The 14,076-nt window shown below is 40.4% G+C and overlaps 1 non-coding gene across 1 annotated transcript; it reads right to left on the minus strand.

Annotated features, from left to right (window-relative positions):
* Positions 1 to 4,214: 4,214 nt before the first annotated feature.
* Positions 4,215 to 4,323, minus strand: LOC147942383 (small nucleolar RNA R71). The gene has a single exon (XR_015560588.1). It is a non-coding gene; the product is annotated as a small nucleolar RNA R71 (small nucleolar RNA).
* Between the last annotated feature and the right edge of the window lie 9,753 nt (positions 4,324 to 14,076).

Here is a 14,076-nt window from a genome sequence, read left to right on the forward strand (position 1 = left end):
CTAGGATCAGTGGATCTTCAGGTTCCTTATCCATATCAAGGACCATGGAATCGATAGGAACTTCCACTCTTCCAATCCTAAGAGGCAGGTTTTCCAGGATATCGATGGGGTGTCTGACTGTTCTATCAGCTAGAACCAAATACATGCTACTTGGTTCAAAACTGCTGAAACCCATCTTGTTGGCAACTGATAGTGGCATGATGCTGACTGAAGCTCCCAATTCGCACAGGCAGTTGTTGAAAATCCGAAGGCCTATTGAACATGGCAAAGTAAAGAACCGGGATCCTCCAATTTCTCCTCAGTTCGTAGTTCAGGATCTAAACACACTCCACTCCTCAGGATTGCATTCCCAATCTCTTTGACAGCTTCCTTTACCTCAATATCCAGCTGAGCTGTCTCCTTGATGATTTCAACTCGAAGTTTGTGTGGTAGCAAGAGCTTAGGAGGCGGGGATTTTTGTTTGGACATACGCTCTGCAAGCGCCTCTAATTGTATGTCAAGAGCAGCTCTAAACCTTTCCTCTAATTCTCCTTCCTCAGCTGCAGGCAGTTGAGGTTAATCTGTCATCTGAACATCTACCTGATTGATCATCCGATCACCACCATCGAGTGTGTCATCGGACTCAGCCTCGAGTGGTGCATTGGTTTGCGATTTTTTGAACCTGTGCTCGGTCTTCAGCTCGATAACTCTCCTCGGGTGAAGGATTGGGTTCATACTCGTACATCCCCATCTTGAACATCGCTGTCCTCAGTAAGGTAGTCCTCAAAATCATCATCAAGAAAGATGGACTGGGCTGTGGCATAATTTTTGGTTTCTGAACAGCTTTACCTGGAAGTTGGTTGATTTTTGGAAGTGGTTGTGTGCTGTGTTGGCCTTCTAGGTATCACAGCTTAGTACTAAGAGAATCATACTTAGCGTTTAGGTCATTGTACCCAGAATCGATCTTGTTTCTCAACTCTGCGAATCGTTTTGCATTATCAATTGCTGTCAATGCTTGAATTTGTATCATCTGTTGAATGAGGCCGTGCAAGTCAGCTTCTTGAGATTGGTTCTGCGGGCCTTGTTGTGGTAGGAATCCAGGTGGTGAAATTGGTTGGTGGTAAGTACCAGAATACTGCTGCTTAGGAGCATAGCCTTGATTGTATTGGACAAAAGGCTTTTGCTGGCCTTGGTTCCCTTGGACTGTAGATGGGTAGATTTAGTCTTGAGGATTTGCAACATTTGGGTTACGGTATGACATATTCGGGTTCGGTTTGTAGTTGTTGTACCCTTTATTGTAACCTCCTTGGTTATTGATGTAGTTCACATCCTCTAGCTGAGCACTCTCCCCATCTTATTGCTGAAATTGGTCTTCCTCTGAGATGGTGTGGACATGCTGCTGTTGGTTGAGGAGCTTGTCCAATTTGTCATTGAGTGCTTTCATATCTCTCTTGTACTTGGCATCATCCTCTCCAGAAGAGCGTATAGTGCGATCATACTCCTCATTGTAATGCCCATCAGATTGAGCTAAGTTCTCCACTAGATCCCAACCTTCATCAACATCTTTGTGGAGGAATTTCCCATTACTAGTGGTGTCCAGCAACATCCTTATCTTAGGGACTACTCCTCGGTATAGTGTACTTAGCAACGAAGCATTGCTGAACCCATGATGAGGGCATCTTCTTGTGTATCCCTTAAAACGATCCCAAGTGATAACATCATTATTTTACTCATATTAGCTATAGTTTTCATATGCATTTAGAAAGAGTTTGATATGATTTCAATGGTTTAATGTCTATTATCAAGTATTTTAGGTTTCAAAAAGGTTTTACAGGTTTAATAGCAAAAAGGACCAAAAGACAAGGAAAATACGTTTTAGGAAAGTTTCAGAGCTTTACAGTACGGGTCTCTTTTGAAGACCTTCCACAACTTAAAATATACCATGCATGGTGTCTATGGAAAGCTGGAAGATTCATATTTCTCCTCGAAGTAGAATCAAGTCAATCCGTTCATTCATCCGGAAGTTATGCCCGATTTACGGAGACGTATTATAAACTGACGTAAGAAGAACCAACCTACGGATGGGCTTGCATTCAAGGCCTGACCAGCGACTATCACCACGGCCCAGTCCAAGCCTCCTCCACGTTCCAGAAGCCTCCTTTGCCACCCCTTGTCTTGCACTTAAGAAGAGAAGATGTTTCTACCCTTACAAAACCCTAACCCTAAACAAAACCCTATAAATACTCTTAAGACCAAGGGTTTTGAGGTGTGCTTCCTTTGTGCCTCTAAGTTCTTCATCCACGCCACCAGCAGCCGACCTAGAGACGACCAGAGACTCCTTTACCGCCGTCGAAGTTCGTCCTCTCTCACCTCGTCTTAGAAGCCATCACCGAAGACACCAAATCTCTACTCTTCCTTATTTCTTTCATACTTACTTTGCTTTTGGGATCAAGTTACTTTTGTGAAAAATAGAGAAGTTTACTTTGAACCCCGTTTTGTTTATTGATTCACCTTTGATGCTATACTTTATAATATCAATGTTGTTTCTTTGCATCATGAGTGAGTAGTTTACTTTGTTGGGTTATTTGGGGTGATTCAAGGGGAATTCATAGGTTCGTTTCAATTAGGTTGTTAGATCTTATTTTCGGTTCTATATTAGATTTCTTTTGGGACATCTTTATCTTAATGCTTATGCTTGGATTGATCACCAAGTACTAATCTAGAGAACGGGAGCGCTAACCGTGTTATCCTACTTCTCCAAACTAGTTTTATACCGAAGCCTTGCTCGTAACCTGCGTAAGTTGAGTTGTGAAGTTTGGTGAATGTATCGAAGTTGTTTAACTAGCTGGTTGACATGCGACGTTTCCTGAGAAAGTTGAGTAACGGAGTGTGAAGACATTAAACTTTCATTCTATGAGAATAGCTTGTTAGTTTATTAGTGTTTCGTAGTTGAGAACCTAAACCGAAAATTAGTATTTACTTGTTAGATCTTACACTTAATATTGCTTAGAACCATGAAAACCCTAAGATGACTCTCAAAACGCCCAACGCCTTAGTCTTATAGTTTTAAACCGCTTTTATTTACTATTATTTATTTGCAATAGTTATTAGGAAAACCAAAACCCCAATCTCTTCTTTAGTGTTAGCCATAGTTCTTTCCCTTTTAATTCAATTTGTGCTTGCTACTACTCTCTGTGGGATCGATCCTAAAATACTACAATTGATTAACTACGCACTTTCAGTCGTCGTATAGTCTTTTCAGGTTAAATATTTGGAGTGAAATTCTACACACATCAAAGCTTTTTGGCGTCGTTGCCGGGGAGTAACTAGCTGCCCATTGAATTTGATAAGAACTCTCGTCTAAGACACTTTGAATTTTTCTTTTGAATTTTTCGATTTTAGTTTTAATTTTATTGTTTGTCGATAACCTCTATTTTCCCTTTTAGTTTCTGTTTTTGGATGCATGACTAGGAGTCAACCCTCCGGAACCGTATCTCCAATTCAAGACATTGATCGACTAGAACGTGAAATCAGAAAACTTCGAAGACAACAACTCATGGCCAAAGAAAGGAACCAGAACCAAGGTTTCCTTAACCTCGACCAACCGCTGATACCTCCTGCCCTCAACAAGCAAGGAGAACCGATTCTTGCACAAGATGGCAATCCCAACCTTGTAGCCGCTGATCCGCAACTCGACCCTGAAGTTGGCCAAGACCATCAACAAGCTCCTCGTGATGCTAATCCTATAGGCGTGGGAGACAAGCTCGATGTTCCTCTTCACCAGCCTGCTCTCGTCGTTAAAACACCACTTCCTCAAGTTGGCGGAAAACAACCTGCTTATGTGCACCCTGTAAGACGTGCCGCACCCAACCGTACCATAGCCGATTATGATGCTCCTAACCAATTCGTTCAAGACCGTGCTGCTATCCGTATCACTCATCCTCCAAGACGTGACTAAGAGATTAAACCTCAAATTATTGGTTTGATGAAACAAAATCAGTTCCATGGCCTTACTACCGAACATCCGATGGACCACATTGATCTTTTTGAAGAAATCTTCTCTACAACAAGAACCAATGGAATCCCCGAAGATTATTTGAAGTGTAAGCTTTTTCCTTTCTCTCTAGCCGACAAGGCTCATAGATGGTTAAAGTCTTTACCTCCTGGATCGATTACTAGTTGGGAAGGATGCAAGTCAGCCTTTCTTAGCCATTTCTATACCAAGTCGAGATCCAACTCTCTTCGCAACAAGCTGCAAAGTTTTCAACAAGGACCGGTCGAATCTTTTTATGAAGTATGGGAACGTTTCAAGGACTATGAACGTGAATGCCCCCATCATGGTTTTGCTCAAGGTAACCTTTTAAGTACTTTCTATAGACGATTACACCCTAAATATCAATTGTCACTCGACATGGGCAGCAATGGAGATTTCACTACAAAGACCGTTCAAGAAGGACGAGCTCTCATCGACAACCTTGCTGCAAGTAGTAGAACCACTTGCACCGATTTTGATAGAACAATCCGTTCTAGCAATTCCTACTTTAAGGAGATTGCTGAACTCAAGAACATGATGAACCAACTTCTTAGGAACCAACAACGTGGAGTAAACGCTTGTGAGACTATTAACAATGGAAACATGGAGCCTTTTCAAGAAGATTCTTTTGACCAAGAAGAAGAAGTCAACTATGTTGGTGCTCAAGGATACTACCAAAACCGAGGGTACAAGAACAACTTCAACAACAACTTTAGAAACACTTCTAACCTTTCTTATAGGAACCCAAATGTGGAGAATCCCCAAGATCAGAATTATCCTCAGCAAGCTAACAGCTTTCAAAGGAACAACTTTGGTGGAAACAACAACAACCACTTTCAGCCTCGACCCCAATTCAACAACAACAAGCCGCCTTTCCAATCCGGACCAGCCCAGGCGCCTACCACTCAAGCTGAAGCTAATACCAACACAAAGATGCAAGAACTCCTTGTTGCTTTTCAAAAGCAATCAAGAGAGATCAACTCAAGGATGGACAACATCTATACCAAACTGAATGGGAAGTTTGAAAGCATTTCTATCCATGTCAAGAAGCTTGAAACTCAAGTTGCTCAAACCGCTAATGCTGTTCCACGCCAAGTTGGTGTACTTCCGGGAAAACGCGAAGAGAATCCGAAAGGATATTGCAATGCTATCTCAGCCGTACCAGCCCTTGACTACCGTGAAGCCAAGCCTATGGTACCACTCTTTGAATCTTATGAAGATCTTATTCGCATGACATGTCCATTTGATGAAGAAACCGCTAGCCACTACCCCTTAAGGAGACTACCTAAAGCTGAAGACCCAGGACGCTTTGTTTGCTCATGCTCCATAACAGGCATTGAATTCTCTAACTCTCTTTGTGATTCTGGTGCTAATGTTAATATTATGTCAAGAAGTGTAGCCGATACACTAGGATTGTGAGACATATCTCCATCCAACCTCAGTTTAGTCTTTGGAGACTCATCACAAAAGGTTCCCGACGGTTTTGTTCGAGACCTACAACTTGTAGTAGGAGACTGTATAGTTCCTACAGATTTTCACATCCTGGATATGGAAGACAAGACCGAGAGACCTTTGATTTTAGGAAGACCATTCCTAGCTACTGTTGGAGCCATCATCGACCACAAGTCAAAGAGGACAACCTTTGCTAACATCAACAAGAAGAAGTCATATCCTACTATCTCTAAGCCAAAGCTATGGCCGACAAACTCATTACATGAAGAGCCGATGGATCCTAACATAGACAAGCTGAAGCAATTTGACCATTCTGCATCTACAAGTGCCAACAACCTGCTACCCAAGCCACCTAAAACGCCTAATCCACCACAAATTTCCAAGATCAAGATCATAGTTCCTCCTGAGCTAAGTAGAGAGAGCAAGGAACAGATCCAAGAGATGATAAGGCATACTAAGGAAGTTCTTCTTCATGCAAAAGTTTTTGAAACTTCTGCAAAAGGACAACTTGTTATTGAAGCTGGAGCAAACTATCAAGATATCAAAGGAGCCGAAGGAGCATTGATTCCCGAAGCTGACCTTTCTCAAGCCTAACTTGGCCGCCACCGTCGAGCCAACGACGTTAAACAAGTGCGCTTCTTGGGAGGCAACCCAAGCTAGTAAGTATTTATTTTTAGGATTTATTTTCTTTTACTTTTAATATTTTTACATTTTAGTTTCAGGTTTATAAAAAAAAACACAAAAAAAATAGAAAATAGAAAAGCCAAAAAGAAGGAAGAAGAAGGTCCATGGATTGGCAACACACCATGACTAGTGGCAAGAACCACCTACTGACCGGCCATGTTCAACTTGACCGATGTATGCCGAAGGCGACGGATCATCATCATCCTTGATTGATCGATGCCGAGAGTCCCCACCAGCCGTACCACTTGTAGCCGATGCCATGTCCCGCGTACCAAGCCCCACCGTACATGCTGCTTACATCCGCGACCATTCACCCGTGTACCGCGAGACAACTCCGAACCACCACCATCCTTACCACCTACCATCACCATTCTTTTACTTAGGTATGTTTTTATTATTTTTGTTTCTCATTATTATTGATGGTTTTAGGTTTTTGTTTCAAGGAGGATGCATTTAGAGATATATCAAACACCATTCGATTGAACTTAGCCTAGTTCATACTCGATCTCAAGCAACGAAAGGAAGAACAAACGGTTAGTCACCACATTTTCATTCCACAGCCGAATTCTAAGACAATTTTTGGGCAACCATAAAATGTCTAAGAGTCAACGCAACATCATTCCATCAAGGTGACATTGTTCTTAAACCCTACACTTTTCCTTATGATTTATAATCCTCATCTCTTTCTTTTTTCCCACCGAGGACGGTGTGATTTAAGTCTGGGGGGAAGGATGTTCCATCCTATACTAATGCTACTTTCTATTTTTTTGACTTGAGACATTTTTCCACTTTTTACATCAATATTTTTGACATTTTTATCGAGTCACATTTTTTTTTTATTGAGTCAAAACTAGTAGGGGATTATGATCTTATTCTAACGGTTTATTTGATTTGGATTAACACTCTTATGACTCTTGATTATGCTAGACAACAGAACCAAAGTTTGGAAAGACTGTAAGCCGACTCAACAATCCTCCAAGTCCCTATTCGATGGATATTCAGATGATCTAACGTTGTCTCTAACTTTTATAGGACCTAAACCGGACTTAATTATCAAGCCCTGGAAATTGGTATACATTGGACTAGATCTCTACATTCAAGCCACACAAGACATTGCACTTCTTCAAATGTATGGTCCCCTCTCTCTTCCTTTCAATACTAAAAAAACAAAAAGAGAAGAAAAAAAAAAAAAAAAAAGAGAGAATAAAAGATGAGATGATTTTGATCAGTTTAGAGAGGTAGGTAAATTACCTGTGACCTCATTATTCTACTCTTGAGTCAAATGATCACACAAAGCTTGGAAGCGAGGGGTAGGTAAATTACGGATGATCCCAGTATTCGCCTACACCTTTGATTAAAAAAAAAAAGAAGTGAGAAAAGGGAGAGGAAAGGAATCATATGAAAAAAGTCTTGGCTTGAAGAGAGTCTGCAAGCCATTGATCGATTTTCCCTTGGTAAGATTTCACTTTTTATTACTGCTTTAATTTATGTAAAGAGATGACAATGCAGATTCTGGAGACTCTAAAGAATTGTGGGATCAAGGAGAGTTGATGATTCTCAAGGTGGATTACAAATGGAAGTTCCTAATGTCAAGGCGATGAAGAGTGCAAAGACAATATCCCCAAAGATAAGTGAATTCCCAGTATTTTCAAAACCTCTTTTCCATGATTTATTCTGATTATTTGCTTGAGGACAAGCAAAGTCTAAGTCTAGGGGAGTTGATAACATCATTATTTTACTCATATTAGCTATAGTTTTCATATGCATTTAGGAAAAGTTTGATATGATTTCAATGCTTTAATGTCTATTATCAAGTATTTTAGGTTTCAAGAAGGTTTTATAGCAAAAAGGACCAAAAGACAAGGAAAATACGTTTTAGGAAAGTTTCAGAGCTTTACAGTACGGGCCACTTTTGAAGACCTTCCACAACTCAAAATATATCATGCTGGAAGAGTCATATTTCTCCTCGAAGTGGAATCAAGTCAATCCATTCATTCATCCGGAAGTTATGCCCGATTTACCGAGACGTGTTATAAACTAACGTAAGAAGAACCGACCTACGGATGGGATTTCATTCAAGGCCTGACCAGCGACCATCACCACAGCCCAGTCCAAGCCTCCTCCACGGTCCAGATGCCTCCTTCGCCGCCCCTTGTCCTGAACTTAAGAAGAGAAGACGTTTCTACCCTTACAAAACCCTAACCCTAAACAAAACCCTATAAATACTCTTATGACCTAGGGTTTTGAGGTGTACTTCCTTTGTGCCTCTAAATTCTTCATCCACGCCACCAGAAGCCGACCTAGAGACGACCAGAGACCCTTTACCGCCGTCGAAGTTCGTCCTCTCTCACCTCCTCTTAGAAGCCATTGCCGAAGACACCAAATCTCTACTCTTCCTTATTTCTTTCATACTTACTTTGCTTTTGGGATCAAGTTACTTTTGTTACAAATAGAGAAGTTTACTTTGAACCCCCTTTTGTTTATTGATTCACCTTTGATATTATACTGTATAATATCAATGTTGTTTCTTTGCATCATGAGTGAGTTGTTTACTTTGTTGGGTTCTATGGGTTGATTCAAGTGGAATTCATAGGTTCGCTTCAATTAGGTTGTTAGATCTTATTTTCGGTTCTATATTAGAGTTCTTTTGGGACATCTTTATCTTAATGCTTATCCTTGGATTGATCACCAAGTACTGATCTAGAGAACGGGAGCGCTAACCGTGTTATCCTACTTCTCTGAACTAGTGTTATACCAAAGCCTTGCTCGTAACCTGCATAAGTTGAGTTGTGAAGTTTGGTGAATGTATCGAACTTGTTTAACTAGCTGGTTGACATGCGACGTTGCCTGCGAAAGTTGAGTAACGGAGTGTGAAGACATTAGACTTTCATTCTATGAGAATAGCTTGTTAGTTCATTAGTGTTTCATAGTTGAGAACCTAAACCGAAAATTAGTATTTACTTGTTAGATCTTACACTTTCAGCCTCGACCCCAATTCAACAACAACAAGCCGCCTTTCCAATCCGGACCAGCCCAGGCGCCTACCACTCAAGCTGAAGCTAATACCAACACAAAGATGCAAGAACTCCTTGTTGCTTTTCAAAAGCAATCAAGAGAGATCAACTCAAGGATGGACAACATCTATACCAAACTGAATGGGAAGTTTGAAAGCATTTCTATCCATGTCAAGAAGCTTTAAACTCAAGTTGCTCAAACCGCTAATGCTGTTCCACGCCAAGTTGGTGTACTTCCGGGAAAACGCGAAGAGAATCCGAAAGGATATTGCAATGCTATCTCAGCCGTACCAGCCCTTGACTACCGTGAAGCCAAGCCTATGGTACCACTCTTTGAATCTTATGAAGATCTTATTCGCATGACATGTCCATTTGATGAAGAAACCGCTAGCCACTACCCCTTAAGGAGACTACCTAAAGCTGAAGACCCAGGACGCTTTGTTTGCTCATGCTCCATAACAGGCATTGAATTCTCTAACTCTCTTTGTGATTCTGGTGCTAATGTTAATATTATGTCAAGAAGTGTAGCCGATACACTAGGATTGTGAGACATATCTCCATCCAACCTCAGTTTAGTCTTTGGAGACTCATCACAAAAGGTTCCCGACGGTTTTGTTCGAGACCTACAACTTGTAGTAGGAGACTGTATAGTTCCTACAGATTTTCACATCCTGGATATGGAAGACAAGACCGAGAGACCTTTGATTTTAGGAAGACCATTCCTAGCTACTGTTGGAGCCATCATCGACCACAAGTCAAAGAGGACAACCTTTGCTAACATCAACAAGAAGAAGTCATATCCTACTATCTCTAAGCCAAAGCTATGGCCGACAAACTCATTACATGAAGAGCCGATGGATCCTAACATAGACAAGCTGAAGCAATTTGACCATTCTGCATCTACAAGTGCCAACAACCTGCTACCCAAGCCACCTAAAACGCCTAATCCACCACAAATTTCCAAGATCAAGATCATAGTTCCTCCTGAGCTAAGTAGAGAGAGCAAGGAACAGATCCAAGAGATGATAAGGCATACTAAGGAAGTTCTTCTTCATGCAAAAGTTTTTGAAACTTCTGCAAAAGGACAACTTGTTATTGAAGCTGGAGCAAACTATCAAGATATCAAAGGAGCCGAAGGAGCATTGATTCCCGAAGCTGACCTTTCTCAAGCCTAACTTGGCCGCCACCGTCGAGCCAACGACGTTAAACAAGTGCGCTTCTTGGGAGGCAACCCAAGCTAGTAAGTATTTATTTTTAGGATTTATTTTCTTTTACTTTTAATATTTTTACATTTTAGTTTCAGGTTTATAAAAAAAAACACAAAAAAAATAGAAAATAGAAAAGCCAAAAAGAAGGAAGAAGAAGGTCCATGGATTGGCAACACACCATGACTAGTGGCAAGAACCACCTACTGACCGGCCATGTTCAACTTGACAGATGTATGCCGAAGGCGACGGATCATCATCATCCTTGATTGATCGATGCCGAGAGTCCCCACCAGCCGTACCACTTGTAGCCGATGCCATGTCCCGCGTACCAAGCCCCACCGTACATGCTGCTTACATCCGCGACCATTCACCCGTGTACCGCGAGACAACTCCGAACCACCACCATCCTTACCACCTACCATCACCATTCTTTTACTTAGGTATGTTTTTATTATTTTTGTTTCTCATTATTATTGATGGTTTTAGGTTTTTGTTTCAAGGAGGATGCATTTAGAGATATATCAAACACCATTCGATTGAACTTAGCCTAGTTCATACTCGATCTCAAGCAACGAAAGGAAGAACAAACGGTTAGTCACCACATTTTCATTCCACAGCCGAATTCTAAGACAATTTTTGGGCAACCATAAAATGTCTAAGAGTCAACGCAACATCATTCCATCAAGGTGACATTGTTCTTAAACCCTACACTTTTCCTTATGATTTATAATCCTCATCTCTTTCTTTTTTCCCACCGAGGACGGTGTGATTTAAGTCTGGGGGGAAGGATGTTCCATCCTATACTAATGCTACTTTCTATTTTTTTGACTTGAGACATTTTTCCACTTTTTACATCAATATTTTTGACATTTTTATCGAGTCACATTTTTTTTTTATTGAGTCAAAACTAGTAGGGGATTATGATCTTATTCTAACGGTTTATTTGATTTGGATTAACACTCTTATGACTCTTGATTATGCTAGACAACAGAACCAAAGTTTGGAAAGACTGTAAGCCGACTCAACAATCCTCCAAGTCCCTATTCGATGGATATTCAGATGATCTAACGTTGTCTCTAACTTTTATAGGACCTAAACCGGACTTAATTATCAAGCCCTGGAAATTGGTATACATTGGACTAGATCTCTACATTCAAGCCACACAAGACATTGCACTTCTTCAAATGTATGGTCCCCTCTCTCTTCCTTTCAATACTAAAAAAACAAAAAGAGAAGAAAAAAAAAAAAAAAAAAGAGAGAATAAAAGATGAGATGATTTTGATCAGTTTAGAGAGGTAGGTAAATTACCTGTGACCTCATTATTCTACTCTTGAGTCAAATGATCACACAAAGCTTGGAAGCGAGGGGTAGGTAAATTACGGATGATCCCAGTATTCGCCTACACCTTTGATTAAAAAAAAAAAGAAGTGAGAAAAGGGAGAGGAAAGGAATCATATGAAAAAAGTCTTGGCTTGAAGAGAGTCTGCAAGCCATTGATCGATTTTCCCTTGGTAAGATTTCACTTTTTATTACTGCTTTAATTTATGTAAAGAGATGACAATGCAGATTCTGGAGACTCTAAAGAATTGTGGGATCAAGGAGAGTTGATGATTCTCAAGGTGGATTACAAATGGAAGTTCCTAATGTCAAGGCGATGAAGAGTGCAAAGACAATATCCCCAAAGATAAGTGAATTCCCAGTATTTTCAAAACCTCTTTTCCATGATTTATTCTGATTATTTGCTTGAGGACAAGCAAAGTCTAAGTCTAGGGGAGTTGATAACATCATTATTTTACTCATATTAGCTATAGTTTTCATATGCATTTAGGAAAAGTTTGATATGATTTCAATGCTTTAATGTCTATTATCAAGTATTTTAGGTTTCAAGAAGGTTTTATAGCAAAAAGGACCAAAAGACAAGGAAAATACGTTTTAGGAAAGTTTCAGAGCTTTACAGTACGGGCCACTTTTGAAGACCTTCCACAACTCAAAATATATCATGCTGGAAGAGTCATATTTCTCCTCGAAGTGGAATCAAGTCAATCCATTCATTCATCCGGAAGTTATGCCCGATTTACCGAGACGTGTTATAAACTAACGTAAGAAGAACCGACCTACGGATGGGATTTCATTCAAGGCCTGACCAGCGACCATCACCACAGCCCAGTCCAAGCCTCCTCCACGGTCCAGATGCCTCCTTCGCCGCCCCTTGTCCTGAACTTAAGAAGAGAAGACGTTTCTACCCTTACAAAACCCTAACCCTAAACAAAACCCTATAAATACTCTTATGACCTAGGGTTTTGAGGTGTACTTCCTTTGTGCCTCTAAATTCTTCATCCACGCCACCAGAAGCCGACCTAGAGACGACCAGAGACCCTTTACCGCCGTCGAAGTTCGTCCTCTCTCACCTCCTCTTAGAAGCCATTGCCGAAGACACCAAATCTCTACTCTTCCTTATTTCTTTCATACTTACTTTGCTTTTGGGATCAAGTTACTTTTGTTACAAATAGAGAAGTTTACTTTGAACCCCCTTTTGTTTATTGATTCACCTTTGATATTATACTGTATAATATCAATGTTGTTTCTTTGCATCATGAGTGAGTTGTTTACTTTGTTGGGTTCTATGGGTTGATTCAAGTGGAATTCATAGGTTCGCTTCAATTAGGTTGTTAGATCTTATTTTCGGTTCTATATTAGAGTTCTTTTGGGACATCTTTATCTTAATGCTTATCCTTGGATTGATCACCAAGTACTGATCTAGAGAACGGGAGCGCTAACCGTGTTATCCTACTTCTCTGAACTAGTGTTATACCAAAGCCTTGCTCGTAACCTGCATAAGTTGAGTTGTGAAGTTTGGTGAATGTATCGAACTTGTTTAACTAGCTGGTTGACATGCGACGTTGCCTGCGAAAGTTGAGTAACGGAGTGTGAAGACATTAGACTTTCATTCTATGAGAATAGCTTGTTAGTTCATTAGTGTTTCATAGTTGAGAACCTAAACCGAAAATTAGTATTTACTTGTTAGATCTTACACTTAATATTGCTTAGAACCATGAAAACCCTAAGATGACTCCCAAAACGCCCAACACCTTAGTCTTATAGTTTTAAACCGCTTTTATTTACTTTTATTTATTTGCAATAGTTATTAGGAAAACCAAAACCCCAATCTCTTCTTTAGTCTTAGCCATAGTTCTTTCCCTTTTAATTCAATTTGTGCTTGCTATTACTCTATGTGGGATCGATCCTAAAATACTATAATTGATTAACTGTGCACTTTCAGTCATCGTGTAGTCTTTTCAAGTAAAAGATTTGGAGTAAAATTCTACACACATCACCAAGCTTCACTGAACGTCTCACTGCTTTTCTGAACAAAGCTGGAAATGTCATTTTGTAGCCTTGCGGTTCTGTAGTTGGAGAAGAATTTGGTGGGAAACGCCTTTTTGCATGCGTCCCACGTGGTGATGGACTCCTTGGGAAGTGATTTCTCCCAGATGTGTGCTATGTCTCCCAAATAAAATGGGAAAAGCTGTAGTTTGAATCCATCTTTACTAACTCCATTTATCTTGGTTAGGCTACAAAGCCTACGAAACTCATCCAGATGGTCCAATGGGTCCTCCATTGGCAGTCCATGAAACTTGTTGTTTTATATCATCTCGATGAGACTACTTTTGATCTCAAAGTTGTTGTTTTGAACAGCATGGTGGCA

Source organism: Camelina sativa, chromosome 6 (assembly GCF_030686135.1).
Source record: "Camelina sativa cultivar CO46 ecotype springtype chromosome 6, ASM3068613v1".
NCBI classification, from domain to species: domain Eukaryota; kingdom Viridiplantae; phylum Streptophyta; class Magnoliopsida; order Brassicales; family Brassicaceae; genus Camelina; species Camelina sativa.